The 17,108-nt window shown below is 40.1% G+C and overlaps 1 protein-coding gene across 28 annotated transcripts in view; it reads left to right on the forward strand.

Moving 5' to 3' along the window:
• Positions 1 to 17,108, forward strand: part of FHIT (fragile histidine triad diadenosine triphosphatase) — a 997,853-nt gene that overhangs the window by 19,046 nt on the left and 961,699 nt on the right. For 21 of the 28 annotated variants that reach the window (XM_039481728.1, XM_039481723.1, XM_039481722.1 and 18 more), the window contains exon 2: positions 867 to 991. The exons of the other annotated variants lie outside the window; for them this stretch is intronic. The gene's annotated coding sequence lies outside the window, so the exon portion shown is untranslated. The remainder of the gene's footprint in view (positions 1 to 866; positions 992 to 17,108) is intronic. 28 annotated transcript variants of the gene reach the window in all.

The following is a 17,108-nucleotide window of genomic DNA, read 5'->3' on the forward strand; positions in this document are numbered from 1 at the left end:
CAAATCGTGAGCTCTCTAAAGGTCAGGAGAGGAGGAGTTGTTTTTTGGAATTTAAAGAAGTAAAGTTTTCTTAACCCTTGTTAGTTTCCCTTCCTACTAATGAAAATAACTTTTGTTTACTGGTTTGTTTTTCTCAGTGAAACTTCTCTGATGAAATTTACTTAATGGTGAGCTCTGATCTGTACTAAAATTGCATTCATAGTGTCATGTTTTTATTTATTTTAAATTATATATAGTGGAAACACAAAGGAAGCAATAGCTATGTTGGATTCACTTATTTTTGGGGATTATTTCCTACATATTGTAGATTTACATTTTTCTAGCTAAAATAGTTTATTTGGAAGGTGGACAGTATTTAACTGGCTTGTGTCATGTGTAGTTTAATAAGGTATAAAGAAAATAAATCCCTTAGAATTTGTAACAGTCATGTTCATCAACATTCAGGAGGAATAATAATAAAATCACAAAAGGATTCATGTATGAGTCACTGAAGCATGTCTAATTACAGTTTTCAGTAACAAAACTAATAACAATTGGCAAGAAACTGGGCCTCTATTACATACGTATTTCTGGAGATCTGGGGAGGAGGAGGAAGAAAACTGCATTTTCGTGTTTAAAAACAATGACCGTCACATTAGGCTTTTTACAGTGCGTAGACATTGTTCTAGCATTACAGAGCGGTAGAGATCACATTGGCATGGATTATTTTTTTAAATGGTAAAAACAAGTCATAGAAATGAAGAGAGACTCTTAAGGCAATAGTTATGGCTCCTTAGCTGAACATTAATACATTTTGTAAAGTTTACATTAACTTTGAGAACTGTATCTATTGTTGAAACTAATCAGCCAGTTTTTCTCTGTCATAGATCAAAACCATTTTGACATTACATCTTTTCCCTTGAGCTTTGTCTGATGGGAGATGAAATCTGAATGAGTCAAGATGTGAGACTGTACTAGCTGAATGTGCATAAAGTAAAGAACTTATTGAAAGGTAATGTTTTTTAATGCACATTTTATGAGGAGGTTGAACATTTTTTGCAATGATGTCAAAATTAGATAATTATTCTGGCTTCTGTTTATAGGAAAGAGAATATTTAGTTTCACCTAAGGAACTACACACAGGCGCCGACTTTTCATTGTGCCGGGGGGCGCTCGACCCCTGGCTCTGCCCCAGGCCCTGCCCCCACTCCACCCCTTCCTTCAATGCCACAGCCCCATCCCGCCTCTTCCCGCCCCCCCACTCCACCCCCACCTGCCTCTTCCTGCCCCTTCCCCTGAGTGCGCTACGTCTTCGCTCCTCTCTCCCGCTCCTGTATGTGCAAAATGGCTGATTGCAGTGGGCGGGAGGCACGGGGAGGGAGGGGGAGATGCTGATTTGCGGGGCCCACTGGTGGGCAGGAGGGGGTTGGGAGAGGGGGGAGCTGATGGGAGGCTGATGGTGGGTGCTCAGCCCCCACCATTTTCCCCCATGGGTGCTCCACCCCTGGAGCACCCACAGAGTCAGCACCTATGGAACTTCAACTCTTTCTATGGAGAAGCACGGAATGCAGGTATTTCTAGCTGGAGCATTAAACCTGCTTGCCAGAGCTGTATATAAAAGATCATCGCAAGGGTAGATGGTTGGGGGGCCTGCGGTGAAGCCCCACCCTCTTCCACATTTGCTTCTGGGACTTCTGCCAAGGTGCTGACTATGCATCAGGTCTCCATCTTTCATATTGGTTGGTGGTTATTCTGAAGCTTCACCTCACCCACTAGCTAGGAGCAGGAGCCTTCTTTTTGCCATCCTTTCTCAATGGGGAAGGTCTCTGCTACTCCACCCTTCCCTCGGCTTTAGTTGCTTGGGCCCTTTTATCCCATAGCGCCTACCTTGTGCTGCTGTTCATTGCTTTCCTATGCAATAGTAGCAGTATGAAACTGATGTGAATCACACAGGTTTTAGAACAGTAGTAGTGAAACTGAGCTGGGTCTTTTAAAATATACAGTGCTGTTGCTTGGCAAAGTTAGCAGCAGGGACACTAGAGCTGTCTTTCTGCAGGCTCAGAAAGATAACACTTGATTGACTAAGATTCAGTTCATGCTTGCAAGGTTCTTTTTAATCCATAATGGAGAAGGGTTGGATTTTTTTAAAAATTATTACTTACATTTTGGGCTTGATCCTGCTTCTGTTGACACCAGTGGCAAAACCCTAATTGGAGTAGAAGTCAACCTACAGTTTGAGTTTGATGGACATTAATTTAACAGGAACATAGTTACCTATTATTTCACAGTACATCCAGTCCTATGTCTTTTTCACTATGCACCACACAGGCTTGCACACAGCTCAAGTCTTTTGAATACTCAGATTAAGAAGGGGTTGGTTAGTGTCTTATAGAATGATGGAGCCTAGAGAAATACCACACTGTTTTAGAAAAGAACTTGACTAGTCACTTAATAAACATAATGTATAATATATATGCATATGCAGAGGGAGAGTACAGACAGGAATAGAGTAGTACATCTTTAATAAAGAAGGAAACAGAACACTTGTCTTATTCTCAACATTCTGTACTGATTATGATTTAATATGGAGGAAATGAGAAAAAATATAAACAACGTTACCCTATAATCTAAGAGAGCAACAGCACTGCTTCTACACAGTCAGTAGATTGAGTGTCTGCTGCACCTGATTGTCCCTAAATTCCACACACACAGCACTGTCATTTTACCCATGGGCGGCTCTACCTTTTTGGCCGCCCCAAGCAGTCATGCGCGGGAGGCGCCCCGGAGCCGCGGGAGTAGCGGACCTCCCGCGGGCATGACTGCAGAGGGACCGCTGGTCCCGCGTGGCTCGGCTGGACCTCCCACGGCTGCGGACGGTTTGCGGGTCCGGCGGCTCCGCTTGAGCTGCCGCAGTCATGCCTGCGGGAGGTCCAGCCGAGCCGCGGGACGAGTGCCCCCTCCGCAGTCATGCCTGCGGCAGGTCCAGTCGTCCCGGGGCTCCGGTGGACCTCCCGCAGGCATGACTGCGGCAGGTTCGCCGGCCCAGCCTGCCGCCCCCCGGGGCTGCAGGGGACGGGCCGCTCCTCGGCTCGCAGCGGCAGGATGAGCTGGGGCCCCAGCCTTTTGCCGCCCCCTAGATTTTGCCGCCCTAGGCACCAGCTTGTTTTGCTGGTGCCTAGAGCCACCCCTGATTTTACCCCAACAGTGTTTCCCATTTCTGGGAAGTGATGGCATTAAAAATATAAGAATGGGCATACTGGGTCACACCAAAGGTTCATCTAGCCCAGTATCCTGTCTTCCCACAGTGGCCAATGCCAGGTGTTTCAGAGGGAATGAACAAAACAGGTCATCATAAAGTAATCCATCTCCTGTCGCCCATTCCTAGCTTCTGGCAATTAGAGGCTAGGAACACCATCCCTGCCAATCCTGGCTAATGGCTGTTGATGGTCCTATCCTCCATAAATTTATTTCTTTTTTTGAACCCTGTTCTAGTCTTGGCCTTCACAACATCCTCTGGCAAAGAGTTTCACAGCTTGGCTGTGTATTGTGTGAAGAAATAGTTACTTTTGTTTGTTTTAAACCTGCTGCCTATTAATTTCATTTGATGACCCCTAGTTCTTGTGTTATGAGAAGGAGTAAATAACACTTCCTTATTTACTTTTTCCACAGCAGTCATGATTTTATAAACCTCTATCAAATCCCCCATTTGTTATCTCTTTTCCAAGTTGAAAAGTCCCAGTCTTATTTCTCTCTCCTCATATGGAAGCTGTGCCATACCCCTAATAGTTTTTGTTGCCCTTTCTGGTACCTTTTCCAATTTCACTATATCTTTTTTGAGATGGGGCGACCAGATCTGCATGCAGTATTCAAGATGTGGGAGTACCATGGATTTATATAGAAGCAATATGATATTTTCTGTCTTATTATTCCTTTCCTAATTATTCCCAACATTCTGTGATTCCAAGATCTCTTTCTTGAGTGCTAACATGTAATTTAGACCCCATCATTTTGTATGTATAGTTGGGATTATTGAATTTCATCTGCCATTTTGTTGCCCAGTCACCCAGTTTTGTGAGATCCTGTTGTAACTCTTTGCAGTCTGCTTTGGACTTAACTATCTTGAGTAATTTTGTGTCATCTGCAGACTTGGCCACCTCACTGTTTACATCTTTTTCCATATAATTTATGAATATTTTGAACAGAACTGGTCCAAGTAAGGACCTGTGAGGGACACCACTACTTATCTCTTTTCATTCTGAAAATTGACCATTTATTCCTACCCTTTGTTCCCTATCTTCTAACCAGTTATTGATCCATGAGAAAACCTTCCCGCTTAGCCCATGACAGCTTACTTTGCTTAAGACCCTTTGGTGAGTGACTTTGTAAAAAGCTTTCTGAAAAGCTAAGTACACTATATCCACTGGATCACTCTTGTCCACATGTTTGTTGACCTCCTCATAGAATTCTAGTAGATTGTGAGACATGATTTCCCTTTACAAAAAAACATGTTGACTCTTCCCCAACAAATCATGTTCATCTATATGTCTGATAATTCTGTTCTTTACTATAGTTTCATCCAGTTTGCTTGATACTGAACAGGGCCGCCCAGAGGATTCAGGAGGCCTGGGGTCTTTGGTGGTGGGGGGCCCCCACCGCCGAATTGCCGCCGAACACCCAGCACTTTGGCGGCGGGTCCCAGGGTGGAAGGACCCCCGCCGCCAAATTGCCGCTGAAGACCTGCCCTGGGACCCGCCGTGGGTCTTTGGGGCAGTTTGGCGGTGGGTCTCGGAGTGGAAGGATCCCCCGCCGCTGAATTGCCGACGATGACCCAGAGCAGAAGACACTCCGGGGGCCTGTGCTCCGGGAGAATTTGCTGGGGCCCCCGGAGCGAGTGAAGGACCCCATTCCAGGGGCCCCGAAAAACTCTTGTGGGGGCCCCTGCGGGGCCTGGGGTAAATTGCCCCTCTTGCTCCCCCCCCCCCGCCCCCGGGCAGCCCTGGTACTGAAGTTGGGCTTACTGGCCTGTAATTGCTGGATTGCTTCTGGAGCCTCTCTTAAAAAATTGTGTCACATTAGCTATCCTCCAGTCATCTGGTACAGAAGTACCACAGTTTGTAGTCCTGCAATTTCCACATTTGAGTTCCTTCAGAACTCGTGTGAATACCATCTGGTCCTGGTGATTTACTACTGTTTAGTTTATCAGTTTGTTCCAAAACCTGCTCTAATGACACCTCAGCCTGGGACAGTTCTTCAGATTTGTCACCTGAAAGGAATGGCTCAGGTTTCGGAATCTTCCTCACATCCTCAGCCATGAAGACCAAAGCAAAGAATTCATTTAGTTTCTCTGCAATGACCTTCTCGTCCTTGAGTGCTCCTTTAGCATCTAGATCGTCCATTGGCCCCACTGGTGTTGCTTCTGATGTACTTAAAATTTTTTTGTTATTACTTTTTGAGTCTTTGGCTAGCTGTTCTTCAAATTCTTTTTTGGCCTTCCTAATTATATTTTTACACTTCACTTGCCAGAGTTTATGCTCCTTTCTATTTTCCTCAATAGGATTTAACGTCCACTTTTTAAAGGATGCCTTTTTGCCTCTCACAGCTTCTTTTATTTCAGTGTTTAGCCACGGTGGCACTTTTTTGGTCCTCCTCCTATTTTTTTTAATTTGGGGTATATATTTAAGTTGAGCCTCTATTATGGTGTCTTTAAAAAGTTTCCTTGCAGCTTGCAGGGATTTCACTTTTGGCATTATGTTACACTATTAAAAAAGTCATTTTAAATAAAGGGTGTTGCATGAGTTGTATTAAACATAACAAATGCAAATTATATTTGTGCGTGTGAAAGAGAGAGGACTGATATTTTCCTGTTCTGGCAACAGGACTCTCTGCTTCCTTTGTGAAAGTCACATGTAAATTTTGGATATAGGAGAGCAATGTCTAGATCACATTCTTCCTGGCTTACTTTTTAAGCTGTTATGCCATAAACATGAAAAATGTATGTTGAACATAGAGGAAGTGTAGATAAGGCCTTTACAATGAGCATTACTCATTCAGTCATGCATTATGTGTTTACGCTGCTCCCCTTTGGACTACACAGTGATAGTGCTATAAATTGACTGATAGAGCAGAGATTTTGTTAAGCTTCAAGTGTGTATAATATAACTTTGTGAAGTTCAAAGAAAATGCTAAAGAATGCAGATATAACAGTAAATTGTTGCTAATACTGAAGAGAGAGATATGAATCAGAAAAAATATCTTGTAGTGTAGTGTTTAAATGGCTTCTCGTAAACACTTAGGATTCTCATTAGTCCAACATCAGAAGACTAATGAATATTAATGTGTGAGATCAAAGAAATATTTAAAAATCAATGCAAGTAAACAACAATTATATTTTTAAGAATTATATAATGGACAAGATTTTAATTACACAAAAACATGTCTCTCTTTTACTCATAGTTCACTTAGGGCATTGAATATTTTCCATGATAGATTATTTGTTATAGTAAACTATAAAGAAAGCCAATTACACAACGCAAACAAAACAGTACAATATAATACATCAGAATGTACTACACCTCTGCCACCCGATATAACACAAATTCGGATATAACGCGGTAAAGCAGCGCTCCGGCGGATCAAATCAAGTTCGCTATAACGCGGTTTCACCTATAACGTGGTAAGATGTTTTGGCTCCCGAGGACGGTGTTATATCGAGGTAGAGGTGTGTATATATGAAATAATTGAGTATAGGATATACATGCATAATTTCATTAGTGATTCAGAGAGAAATTACCTTTAATATTTAAAAATCTAGATTGACAGATTATTGAATCTAACTACTACTAAAAATTGCACATTTTTCATAATTATCTGTGACAAATGAGAACTTTAGTTAAGTAGATTATACTAAATACTTCTTCAAAAGCAGGTGTATTAGATTTTAGTCTTTTGAGTAAGGTCTGACAGGTTTTTTAATATTTGGAAGCATTTAGTTATATATGCTTAAATGAAAACTGAATTCCTTTTTCAAAAATAAATTATTTATTTATTTTGGTTGCATGTTGGGACAGTGAATCAGCACAAATTTAACAAGACAACTAAAACCTTGGTTATCTAACAGAACAGCAAGGGACAGATGTTGACATGGAGCTTATTAAATTTAATAGGTTTTTTTTAGTATTTAAAATACTTTATACTTTTATTTACAACTCTCCTTGGGATAATGAAATCCATATAGTTACCATGTTTGTGTTGTGAGCCTACCAACTGTGACCGCAGCCCTGTAAATAGCATCAAAAGGTATTCTTGCAAACAATTTGGGAAAGAGTTGTCAGTGTTGTGTCATGATTGAGATGGTAGAAGGGTGACCAGACAGCAAATGTGAAAAATCGGGATGGAAGTGGGGGGTAATAGGAGCCTATATAAGAAAGACCCAAAAATCGGGACTGTCCCTATAAAATCGGGACATCTGGTCATCCTAGATGGTACTTCCATTCTGAACTCCTGTTTTCAGCTGTATTTTGCTAAAAAGGAGTAATATTGAGAATTCCCACTTTTTGAGGCAAAGAAGCAAGACATGTAATGCAAGAGAAATATTTATCAGAGGTTAGAGAATAGTGGCTGCAGGGCATGTTAAAACTCTTTCTATAGCTGATGGAGTAGTACTTACAATGCTTCCCAGTAAGCCCCTTTTGTGCCTTCTTTCCTGGCGTGAAAGCTACTTTATGGCCAAGGTTTTGGCCTTAGTGTATAGGGAGCTTTCTGGGCAAGTGCTTTCAACTCTTGCAGAATCCATGCTTTCCTTTTATAAAGAATTAAAAGAAAGGTAGTAGAAGCTTTTAGTCCTTTATGTTTGCAAAGATAACATTTAATTCACATTTGAAATGTTAACCTGTGTAGTGCTGTCTGCCTAGATATGTGGATAGCCCAGTGCCTCTGCTGCAGCTCTTAGGTTTGCATTGCTGCAGCAAAATGGAAACTGTCCAGACCTTTGTCAGTTTAGCAGCTGCTGTTCACAACCTGATGGACAGCAGGTGAAGTGAGAAGAATCAGCTCAGTCTCGCTGCACTGCTGCTATTCAGAGCTATGAACATGGCAAACAAACACTGAAATTATTCCTCAGAAGCAGAGGACCCAAAACCAGATGCATCTAGAGACTCATCACCAACACTCTGGCCAGGAGGGAGATAATTTGAGGTCTTTGCAGCAGCTGTGATTTAGGCGTGGCCATGGAACTAAATAGTTTTCAGACCCTCACTAGCCTCCATGTGAAGTCCAGGGACAGCACCCTGGGTTAGTTTCTCACCTGGTCACTGGCACAGACAGTGGTTTGAGCATTGGCCTGCTAAAGCCAGGGTTGTGAGTTCAATCCTTGAGGGGGCCACTTAGGGATCTGGGGCACAATCAGTACTTGGTCCTGCTAGTGAAGGCAGGGGGTTGGACTCGATGACCTTTCAGGGTCTCTTCCAGTTCTATGAGATATACCTAATATATATTTTAGGTTGTAGGTCTGAAACTTCACTCTCTGTCTGAGTATATGAGTGAATGGATGTGTGTGAGGGGGGTGGATATTTGTGTGAGTGGGTAGGTGAGTAGATGGTTAATATCTGTGTGGGACAGGAAGGAAGGGGAGAGATTAGATGAGACTAGAATATTGAGGTCAGTATGTTTGGGGAAGAGAAGTAGTAGAATAAGAAAGGAACACATGGTGAAAGATGCAAAGAACAGTAAAGAAAGAGAGAAGGGAAAGTAAGCAAAATGCTATCTGAGAACTTATTAAAGTTTGATTTAAGGATATTTATTTTGTATATTTTGACACATGATGACAATCATGTTTTTAATGTTTATAAAGATTTAACATCTTGAATCTCAACCTACTGTCAAATAATAATTGTCTGCCCCCCATAATTTCCCACAACTCTGAAAATTTCAGTTGATAAAAATAGAAAAAAATGCTTAAAAGTAAATATAGATATTAGCATTCAAAATTATAAAAAAATAAAAATTGAATTCTGCTATGCCTAATTATAGGAAATGAAAAAATAATTGGAATGAAACTATGAGAAAAGGCAGAATGAAAGCAAGAGACAGCAAGTTACAGTTCCAGACATAACTTAAATAGGATGTTGATTGATAATGTCATGCTTAATGATAATACACAGTAAACAGGACACAACTGTTGTTTCTTTAACATGCAGGTGCTGTGGCAGCAAACACACTTTTCAACCTGTGGCAAGCTAGTAGGTTTTGAATAAAATTTTCAAGCCCTGATTCTAGCCCTATCTAGGTAGGATGCTGTTAGAGATAGGAGAACGTGGCTGCTCTAGAATGAAGAGCTGGTTACAGACCCCTGTTTGGTTTCTGTCTTCACTTTTCAAATAAATGAGATTAAAAAAAATCTTCTGAATAGATTTCTCCATATAGTTGTGTCAGTGTGGATGTGGGCTACCTATTGCATAAGTGCAGGCAACATGAGTTAAGACTATACCCATAAGACCTTTAATTTGCATGTCCAATATATTGTGCACAATATTCGTTTTTATCTGTGAACTGGACATTTGTGCTGAATTTACGTCCTTTCCCCCTGCATTTAACTGTCCTCCTTTTAGCTTGTTTGATTCTCTCGAGTGCCTATCAAATGCTGGATGACAAGCAATTCATGTTGAGAAGTATGAATTTGGTGTATGTGACAAGGGAGAGTCATGTAGCTTGATTTTTTCCAAATGTCATTTACACAGAATTCACCCTTAAATGATGAACAAGGCCCCTATTATTTACTACCAATACTATAGTTTAGCAAGTTTATACATCTCTCTTTGAACAATAAAATGATGGATTTCGACTCATTCAATGAATCAGATTAAATGGAATGTCACTTGCTTGATATGCTAAATTGTATAATTTTTCACTTAAAATGTATTTTCTGATTTGATACAATTATGTGCAAATGTACTTGTTTCCATGTAGTCTACTCCTCCATTGCCAGAAAAGGAATACAGTAGTTCCACAGCTAAAATCCTTTCCTCATCTTTTACTAATACCAGAAATTCTAAGTTTCCACTAATCTCGGTGACACAAGGTGCTGGCTTTTTCAGAGCAGACTTAGATCTAGCACACTTGTGTTCCAACTTCTGGCCCAGAATGGAGGGATTCTGAGAGTTACTGTTCCAAGAAGGTGCTATACTGGGGACTGTAGGATAGAAGTGAGGCATGCCAAGTTTCAAAGTAACTTTCTCTCAGAACAGGAAGAGACCTGAAAGGAACAGCAGCTGCCAAGGGCCAAGAGGCTATTGTGGCCTAAGGGGACAACTAATGGGCTGGAGAGGTACCCGGAGGAAGGAGTGATGTTTGGTTTGGAAAGCCAGAGACCTGGAGGGAGCTGGAGGTGTTAATGGACTTTTTTAGTGAGGAGGTGAGACCTTGGCAGTGGGATGCCAGCTGCCAGGAAGCTGAGGAAGGATCCTGAGAGAGGCAATGAAAGGTGCATGGAAGGAGGCCTAGAAATAGGTTGCAGCAGGACTCCAGGGAGGGCAAGATTAATTTATTTTGTGTGCTTCTTGGAATCCATGGAACCAGATGGTGAGTCCTTGCACCCAGGAGTGAACATTTATTATTGGAATTTATTTCCTCCTAGATTGGGGATTGTTTTGGTTTGGTCAGAGGGCTAATTTGAACTGATACACCAGTAAGAAGGGGAGACCTGAGATGTGGTTACACTTGCCATTAGCTATGTAGAACTTAAGTGAGGAGGAACCCTGAATTTCACCTTCTGAGTGGTAGCCAAACTAGGCCTTTAAACACTTAAAAGGAAATTCCCAGTGTATGTCATGAACATACGCAATTTCATCAGTTTCAGAGTAGAGGAACGCTAATGGATGAAAATGTTATAGTAAGTGTACACTTCAAGACAGTTGAATTTGATTTTGATAAGCAAAAGCAGTTTTGTGCATGGATAAATAACTATTTTCATGATCAAATTTTAGAGCAGGGTAAGGACCATCTTCATATTAATGTTTACTGTTAGAGACTTAATTTAGATCTATCATGTAGCATCATAAAAGTCACAGTTGTCTACTTCTTGCCCCAAATTACTTGTATTATGAACAAATGCACACTAGTATTATTGTATGGGTTAGAAATGTACACTCAGTCATAACATAATGGAAACAGCCTCTGAGATTAACTGATGCAGACTGGATTAACTGGATTTTTTTCAAGTAAATTTTATCAGCTCTGTTTCTGTATATTTTATAATACAATCAGTCTTCCTTATGTTTTTGTATATATTATAATAAATCAGTCATGCTCATATTCCATTGTAATAAAATAAAAAAGTAACTGAGTAATAGGGAATTACTTCCATATGAAACAGTGAACTATACAGGAATCATTTTGTTATAAAATAAAAACAAATGAGTAATTCTAGGAATGAATTTGAATTTGCTGCTTTATTTTTATAATGTTTCTTGTGAATTGTAGACCTGTGTAATAACTTTTATTGTTACCTGCGGGGATTTAAATGCATTTAATCCCCATCAGCCAAAATGAGAGTATTACTTCAAAAAGTAAAGAACAGATCTGATGGTACAACACATTAAATTGTTCTGGGCATAAAGAACTTGATATCTGTGGTGGAAATCTACATTTTTTGACAATCATCTGGAGATTCCTGTAAACCTTTAATGGTACCTTCGTGCTCACAAGTGGATGCTTCTAATATTGTCACAATCACAATAGTATCTAATGGTTTTTGGAGTGCCACTGAATCAAATTTCTGAAGTAGAAAGAATAGTTTACATTCTGTTTTAAAGTGACCATATGTTTGACCCTGTTCTACTATAGTAGTGTCATCATAGATATATCTCATTGCTGTAGGTTCTTGGATGATGACGGGCGAAACAAGTTGCTTTAGCTCTCATTGCTCATCTGTCATATGGAACAGCTTGCAGATTCTTATTATGTGAATGAAATTGGGAAAGAGATTTTTTTCCTTCCTAGGCTAGCAACATAATTGAAAAAAAACCCACTATCATTGTTAGGGCAAATGCATCTCTAAAAGCTGATAGACATTTCCCTCCCATTTCTAGGAAGTGTAACCCTCATTTAATAAACTCAATGGTTAGTGAAAACACTGCAAGTGCTAGAGAAAAGCCCCTTGATTATACAAAAAGCTCATATGTAGAGAAGGGCTTTATCTGTACAGTTACTAAATTAAGAGATATACTATTAACTTTGTCTTTAGACAACTCAGGTTGATGTGTCTTGTAGTCCAGGAGAGGCCAGGGATGCTGGTTATTTATGTTCTTCACCAAGTGATTACCAAACTCTTAGCAGTAGAAAAGAGTGAACTTTTATGAAGATTTAGAAATGTGCTACTCAAATTGTACAGCAGTGAATTCTACACTCTTGGTCATGCCATCATTTATGCACAGAGCTCTTGAGAGTTCCATGAATAGAATGAGACTAGGGAATGGCCTTGTGTGTTACCCTTATTTTATATCCCACTGGCTTGAGTACTTCTCTATCCATGACAATGATTCATTTCACTTGAACTCTTACATTGTGATTTGTTTAGACATGCATTGTGTTGTGTATAATTATTTAATTTAATTATTTTTTCCCTTAAAAGTGAAAGAAATATGAATCAGTAGTCATTCAAGTCATGCCTTTAAAATCACTTAGTAGAATAAAATTCCCAAGTACTGTAACTGTCAGTTTGCTTTATCTAATTTATGAAATAGAGGCAAAGGAATCAACAATAACACTCCATTTAGTGTCATTAGATTAGCCATTATAGAAACCACAGAAAGTATATAATCCTTTACTTTGTGTTCACTTGAATTTGGTTATTAAGCTTTGATGGAACTTTGATTTAACCAAATGCCTTTGTTTACAACAATAAACTGGTTAACTCTTTACTTTCCTGAATTAAATGTGGCAGTTTCAGTAGATATCTCCCTCCCTTATATGTATTCTGTTCACTTACTTTTTTTTCTAAAATTGTGGCAGGTATGGATTAGATTGTTGGATAGCTTTTTCTTTAAAGTTCCTAAAGCAACTTTCTGCAAAAGCTCTTATTTTCCCATTTTAAATTTTAGGCTACAAATTGTTAACATATACGTAACTTGTTAAAATATATTTTTGCAGCTCTCAATTGCAAAAACAACAGTGATAAAAAAATGAATAATTTAAATCTTTATTTGGAAAAAATGATTTTAGACTTTTCTTGTATAGTATCACTGGTGAGGTATAAAACTCTCAAATTAAGAGATTGTATTATATTGGAAATGAGTTACACCTGTTATTATAAAAGCAGCAGAGAGTCCTGTGGCACCTTATAGACTAACAGACGTATTGGAGCATGAGCTTTCGTGGGATGCATGAAAGCTCATGCTCCAATACGTCTGTTAGTCTATAAGGTGCCACAGGACTCTTTGCTGCTTTTAGAGATCCAGACTAACATGGCTACCCCTCTGATACCTGTTTATTATAGTGATATTATATTATTTGTATTGCAATAATATAGTCCCACAGAAGGCCCTGATTCTGTTATTGCGTATGTACATGCTTAGCTTTAAGGACAAATAGTTCTAATGTCTTAACTAGAACTATTCAAGTGTTTGAGGTGACGCAAATGATAAAGTGTTTGCAGGATTTGGGCCTAAATTAATAGCAAAAATTCCATTGACTTTAAGAGGGGCAGATTTGGGCCCTTAAGATTTTTCTTTCAGCATTTCCTTTGTACATTGATATAAATAACCTATTTTTATTTGAATTATATTGTACTAGTTATACGAATACCTGACTAATATTTTATTAACAAAATTCATTTAAATCAGTTTAATTCTTTTAGTTACAATACTGGGGTATAGTATAGAATCATAAAAGTGTAGGACTGGAAGGGACCTTGGTAGGACATCTAGTCGAGTTCCTTGCACTGATACAGGACTAAGTATTATCTAGACCATCCCTGGTAGGTGTTTGTTCAACCTATTCTTAAAAACCTTCAGAGATTCCAGAATCTTCCTTGGTAATTTGTTCCATTGCTTTACCTACAGTTGAAAAGTTTTTCCTGATGTTTAGCCTAAATTTCTCTTGCTGCAATTAAGCCCATTACTTCTTGTCCTATCATCAGTGATTGAGAAAATGTATTACCCTCCTCTTTATAACAACCTGTTACATACTTGAAGATTGACAAAGGGTCCTGTGGCACCTTATAGACTAACAGAAGTATTGGAGCATAAGCTTTCGTGGGTGAATATCCACTTTGTCAGATGCTTATGCTCCAATACGTCTATTAGTCTATGGTGCCACAGGACTCTTTGTTGCTTTTTATAGATCCAGACTAACACGGCTACCCCTCTGATACTTGAAGATTGTTATCAGATCCCCCCTTAGTTGCCTCTTCTCCAGATTTAATGAACTCAGTTCTTCAATTTTTTCCTTTATAGGTCATGTTTTCTAGACCTTTAATTATTTTTGTTGCTTTCCTCTGGACTTTCTCCAGTTTGTCCACCTCTTTCCCAAAGTGTGGTGCCCAGAACTGGACAATGCTCCAGTTGAGGCCTTATCAATTCTGAGTAGATATGAAGAATTACTTCTTGTCTCTTGCTTACAACACTCCTGCTAATACATCCCAGAATGATGTTCACCTTTTTGTAAAAGTGTCACATTGTTGACTCATATTTAGTTTGTGATCCACTATAATCCCCAGTTCCTTTTCCCAGTACTCTTTCCTAGGCAATCGTTTCCTATTTTGAATTTGTGCAATTGATTTTTCCTTCCTGAGTGTAGTACTTTGCATTTGTCCGTATTGGAGGAGAGGCTGAGGGAACTGGGATTGTTTAGTCTGCAGAAGAGAAGAATGAGGGGGGATTTGATAGCTGCTTTCAACTACCTGAAAGGGGGTTCCAAAGAGGATGGATCTAGACTGTTCTCAGTGGTACCTGATGACAGAACAAGGAGTAATGGTCTCAAGTTGCAGTGGGGGAGGTTTAGGTTGGATATTAGGAAAAACTTTTTCACTAGCTGGGTGGTGAAGCACTGGAATGGCTTACCTAGGGAGGTAGTGGAATCTCCTTCCTTAGAGGTTTTTAAGGTCAGGCTTGACAAAGCCCTGGCTGGGATGATTTAGTTGGGAATTGGTCCTGCTTTGAGCAGGGGGTTGGACTAGATGACTTCCTGAGGTCCCTTCCAACTCTGATATTCTATGATTCTATGAATTTCATCTTGTTTATTTCAGACCATTTCTCCAGTTTATCAAGATAATTTTGAATTCTAACCCAGTCCTCCAAAGCACTTGCAACCCTTCCCAGCTTGGTGTTATCTACATACTTATAAGTGTGCTCTCTATGCCATTATCTAAATCATTTGTGAAGATATTAAATAGGACCACACCAGGACAGTCCTTGCAGAGCCCCACTCGTTATGCTCTTTGAGCTCGATTGTGAAGCATTGATACCTACTCTCTGAGAATTCTTTTCCAACCAGTTGTGCACCCACCTTATAGTAGATTTCTCTAGGCTATATTTCTTTAGTTTGTTTATAAGCATGTCATGTAAGACAGTATCAAAAGCCTTACTAAAGTCAAGATGTAACACATCTGCTACTTCCCCCATCCATAAGTATTGTTACCCTATCAAAGGAAGATATTAGGTTGGTTTGACATGCTTTGTTCTTGATAATTCCATGTTGACTGTTATATATCACCTTATTTTCTTCTAGATGCTTACAAATTGATTGATTGTTTATTAGTTCCATTATCTTTCCAGATACTGACGTTATACTGATTGGTCTATAATTCCTTGAGTTGTGTTTATTCCCGTTTTATAGGTAGACACTATGTTTGCCCTTTTCCGGTCCTGTGGTATCTCTCCCGCCCTCCACGAGTTCTCAAAGATAATTGCTAATGGCTCAGAGATCTCTTCAGCCAGTTTCTTAAGTATTCTGGGATGTATTTAATCAGGCCCTGCTGAGTTGAAGATATATAACTTGTCTAAGTAATTCTCAACTTGTTCTTTTCCTATTTTAGCCTTAAATCCTACTCTATTTACACTGATTGATACACATGCATAGTGTTTGAATTATAGAAAGTTGCAAGCAATTGACCTACTGTGTAACAGTAGATTTTTTGCTTTTGTAATGAGAAAATAACCTTCCTAGGCTGAATCATAGGACTGGAAGTGACCTCGAGAGGTCATCTAGTTAAGGCCCCTGCACTTGTGGTAGGACCATCTAGTATTATCTAGACCATTCCTGACAGGTGTTTGTCTAACCTGCTCTTAAAAATCTCTAATGATGGAGATTCCCCAACCTCCCTAGGCAATTTATTCCAGTGCTTAACCAACCTGACGGCTAGCAAGTTTTTCCTAATATCGAACCTAGACCTCCCTGTAACCGGGTCCTTTCCTGGCCTGCCTTCCCGCTGCTCTGGGCTCCTTTAATAAAGCACCTTCAGGCTTCTCTTTTGCAGCACCCATGGTCTTTATTTATATCTAGTACCCACCACCAGCAACACTATATACAAAGTTTACAAGGCTTTGGTCTCCTCTTTACAGGGGTTCTCCCTTCTCTCTGGAGACTACCCCTTCCCTGGCCAATCCCCCCCTTTGCACTGGCTGCCAGCCAGCCTTTATAGCTCTCCTCTGAGCAGGCCCACAGGTGCAGCCAGTTCCTGAGGCCAGGCACCAGCCTTCTCCCCAGCCCCAATCTATTTCCCCTGATTGAGGCTGGCTGAGCAGAGGTTAATTAGGTGCTTGTCCATCAGCACCCTGCCACACTCCCCCACTGCAACTTGAGACCATTGCTCCTTGTTCTGTCATCTGCCACCACTGAACAGCCTTGGTCTTTGGAACCCCCCTTCAGGTAGTTGAAGGCTGCTATCAAATCCCCCCTCACTCCTGTCTTCTGCAGACTAAATAAGTCCAGTTCCCTCAGCCTGTCCTCATAAGTCACGTGCCCCAGACCCCTAATCATTTTCATTGCACTCCCCTGGATTCTCTCCAATTTGTCCACGTTTGTTCTGTAGTGTGGGGCCCAAAACTGGACACAATACTCCAGGTGTGTCGTCACCAGTGCCGAATAGAGAGGAATAATCACTTCCTTCGATCTTTTATACCACAGTACATCACATT

Source organism: Mauremys reevesii, linkage group 7, assembly GCF_016161935.1.
Source record: "Mauremys reevesii isolate NIE-2019 linkage group 7, ASM1616193v1, whole genome shotgun sequence".
NCBI classification, from domain to species: Eukaryota; Metazoa; Chordata; order Testudines; family Geoemydidae; genus Mauremys; species Mauremys reevesii.